Genomic DNA, 4,214 nt, shown 5'->3' on the forward strand with positions numbered 1-4,214 from the left:
ATATATATATATATATATATATAAACTGATATTTAACAGAAGCAACAGAGTGACTCAAAGGTCGAGAGTTTCGTGCGTTGGCACTTATGGTAACGCCTCGAAGAATTTTTAGTCGAACAAATAGACCCTGCTACTTTATTTAAGCCTGGTATTTATTCTGTCAGTCTCTTTCAGTTAGGAAGGGGTCGACAAAGACCTTTATAAATAACAGGTGTTAAGTGGGATTAAAGGTGTGGATTAGAGCAGAATTTAATAGTTTAAAAAAAATAGCACTCCGTCGGTTACAGCGACGAGTGTTCTAGTTAATCCGATCAACGGAACAGCCTGCACGTGAAATCGACGTGCAAGTGGCTGAGTACTCCACAGACACGTGACCCTTTATATAGTTCTAACAGAGATTCAGCGTGACACAGAATACAGGTGCATCATTTTTTGCCAGCTGAGTGGACTGGAGCAATGTAAAAAGTAAAATGTCTTGCTGAAGGACACAACGCACTGCCGAGAATCGAACTCGCGATTGTGAGCCGAATGTTCTGACCAGTAAGTCATGCTCCTGTTTTTAATAAGGATATAACAGTAGAAGGAAGTCAGGTAGGAAAGGGCCAATAGATCGACTAAAAGCAGTTTTGTAGAGAATAGAACCATGATGGAGGATTTTCTGTAGGTGAGAATGGTAGCTCTTCATTTCTTCGATGCTAAATGAAATGGTGTTTGTGATGTGTGTCTCCTAAAACACGAGAATGTGGAGAAATTGGTGCATGCTATTCTGATGCCATGCAGAAGAGATGGGTCGAAGACTGGCGCCACTAAAGTCTATCTTGATGGTGAGCAAAACCTCGCAGGAGACAAAAATGGTCGGAAAGACACAGAAAAGTGTCTGTAATAAAGGACAGAAGGTAGCAGAAAGTGTTTGGATGATAAGAGAAGCATTGGGCAGCTGGGGTAAGGTTGGAGCTATGGTGTTCCAGGGAACAGTTAATATTCCGATCCCTCCCTCTTTGGGGAGGGATTCGGTCAGAGCTGAAAGGGGAGATATCTGACCTTTCTAAGGACCTCTGAAATTGATGGAAGGGACAGAATCCTCTCCTCATTCATTTACAAAGCCCAAATGTTCGCTAATGGACGTTGATAAAGGTTCCTAATGATCAGGTGGAGCAGTGTTCGATCTCTGTTAGCAATGAGCAGCAAAGTGGCGGCATGGGGAGGTTCTGAGCTATTTGAACCGAGAGGGAGGGGTTGTGTGACCTATAGGAATATAGTAGGTGTGTGTTTGTCGGGAGGGGTGGCCTGAGCCCGTGACTGGGTCAAGAAAATATGTGTTAGGAAGGCCTGGGTTAAAGCAGTGAGTAGGATATAACTTTCGATAATATTTGATCAGACTGAATCGTTCCTTTGCATTTCGCGAAATGGACAAGTTCTTTCAATAAGAGAGCCACCTACTGGCCAACACCCACACCGAAATTCTTAGAGTCTGTTGGCTGAGGATACCTATGCATGCAGTGAAAACTGTGTCGATTCCCGTGCGGCGGCCAGGTGTAGTCTGCACGGCATTCTTGGACCCCTGAAGTAGGGGTTCGGCATCTGAAACGTTGCCAGGTGTTTCCAGCACTAAACGATGTTGTCAAAGAATGCGCGTTATTAAATTCCATGATGCTGAAGGGTATTAGAAACGAAGTCCCGTGGATAATTGGGGCGTTGATAAGGAAGAAACCTCGTTTCGTAGAAGGCTTTCAGGTGTGAGATAAGTTCTAAAAGTCCTTATCCTGGCAGTGCTATGGGAATGTGTTAACCGGTTTGGAATAAATATGGGATGTAAAATCAGCAGGAGATGTCTGATGTATGAAGAGAAGCCGAAACTATTAACGAAGCCCTTGCGTAGCATCAGGTTGTAGAACGTAGGTGGATGTCAGCTGAGGTCATTATGCAGATTGACCATGGTCTTCTTTTTGGAAAGGAAAAGCAATGTGTCTTGCTATGACTTGTGTCTCTGCTAGCAGAAGTAATGTTACGGTAGACTAGGAATAAGACCCCTCGTGGGTAATAAAAAAATGAGACTAGGAATAAGAAATTTTCTTCGACTTGTTTAGGAATCAGTGGCAGAGGGGAGAGAGATGACAATGAATTTTAAGAAACGATGACGAGGTTGGGGGGCGAATTTAGTGTGGTTTAAAAGGACATTTCCATTCTACAGCCGAGTTCTTTGGACATGTGCAGGTAATCTTTATTTCTAGGTCCACATATTTAGATACAATTACATAGTTGAACAGACATTTTAGTTATTAAAGCAATGCCCTAAATCTGTTAAATTCCTTTTCCAATTATTTCATGAAGTCTCAAAATTTTCGTCGCACCACTGCTAACCAGGTCACTGACACATTTCCACTGCAGTTGCTTCAAACTTCGTTACCTGAAACATCATAAGGGCCCCGTATTTTTTTTTTGTTTTGTTTTGTTTTTGTGTTGTTTTTTTAAATCCACGAACATATGGACCTGTTGTATCCCTGATACTTGACCTTGTTTCTCTTAATCACTTCCTATTTCCATTTTTTCTTTCTATTTTTACAAACTCGCACTTGCCATTATCACCGTTCTGTTTCTTTTCTTCTTCTTTCCCTTTTCTCTCCCGTATCGTCTTCACTTGTCATAATGGTTGACTTTGAAATTATGTACACGACACCAAAAATCTATGGAAGGACTTTCCAGAGGATGTAGAAAATGGCGTGTTTGGGGGCCTAACATGTTAACGTTTGAATTTAACAGACCCTGTCTGCTATGGAATGGGGAAGGTAATCAGAAACGTTGGGTACCCTGATTCTACCTAGATGACGGTTATATTTTTTCCCCACGCTCTGTTATTGTATATGTCCTCCTTCATGTCTTGTAACCTTTCTGCAGTCCGTCTCTGATGGAACTACGGTCTTGAGTCAAAAACAAAGCAAAACTGGCCGCGTGGCGCATGAAATGCTCTAGAGCGCTGACCAATCTCTACACGTCAGGCAATGCGGTCGGCAAAAGTTCCATGTTAACAATACACAGAGGACTGGTGGATGGAGTGGGGCACAATGACATCTTCGGGGGAAACTCTGTACGCTGACGTGGATGAACTTGCGAAGTCTCCTATCGATAGCTTCCAGAAATCCTTAGCCTGACAGAACTATCGAAAGACACTATCGATTCGAGACAAGCTCTAGTCAAGTGCCGCGCGGCACAGAGCAGTGAAACCGTTCTGCATGCACTTGTGCAATATCTGGGCATCATACACTTGTGGAGTTGAGGAGAGGCCACAGCGGTTGCTTCGTTTCAGATGGGTTGTGATCATTTACCCGCCGCCCTCTTTTAATACGACTGGTCAGGCAGTTTTTCTTGTATTTTGGCAATGGCGAAGAAGGTTATGAAATGGACGAAGCTGAAAGGACTTGGAACGAATATTTTTCCATTCGGCCAAACTTTTATCGACTTTTCAGGTTCTATTTGGTGAGGAAGGTGAGCGCCGGAAAGGGAAAAGATCTCCTCCAGTGAATTTGTTAAAAGGTGGGGGATTGTATCGAAAATGGTCAAAGTGAATGGAACGACTCGATGTTTGAAAGGGCAACAACAGCAGAAGAGAACACTTGCCCTTAATAGTTATAATTGTTGCTGTTATTATTATTAAGATATCCCGATTACTGCTTGACCAGGTTGGAGCGTCTCCTATTGAAATTCTTGTGGAAAGGACGCGTTCCAATGGTCAAGCAGTCAGTCTGTTGTCAGCATCCTCTGAGTGGCGGATTACGTATGCAATGGCCCCTAATGCGCGGACACGCTCTTAGGTTACGCCACCTGCAACGATTTCTGGACGGTGAGCATCTGTATGTTCTGTGAGACTCGCCTTTTCGTGTCCTTGGTGGAGCTGCTGTCCTGGGTGAAGAAAAGACCGAGACTGGGCGCCTGGCACCTAAAATGTCGTCAGGCGTTCAGAGCTCTCTACCAATCGGGCAATGGGATCGGTGGATGTTCCGATTTAGAAATGTATAGAGGATTAGTGGGGGAGTGCGACGACGTTTCTCGGGGAGACTCTGGGCGCCGACGAGTGCGAACTGGCTAGTCTGTTATAAAGGACTTTCCGGTCGGGAACTATCATGGATAATTTCCAGATATCCTTGATCTGGCAGTGCTACCGGGAGTCGCTACCGGTTCGGGATAAACTCAACAGGTACGGATGTGCTGTGAGACAG

The sequence above is a fragment of the Octopus bimaculoides genome, chromosome 3 (assembly GCF_001194135.2).
Source record: "Octopus bimaculoides isolate UCB-OBI-ISO-001 chromosome 3, ASM119413v2, whole genome shotgun sequence".
Classification (NCBI taxonomy): Eukaryota; Metazoa; Mollusca; class Cephalopoda; order Octopoda; family Octopodidae; genus Octopus; species Octopus bimaculoides.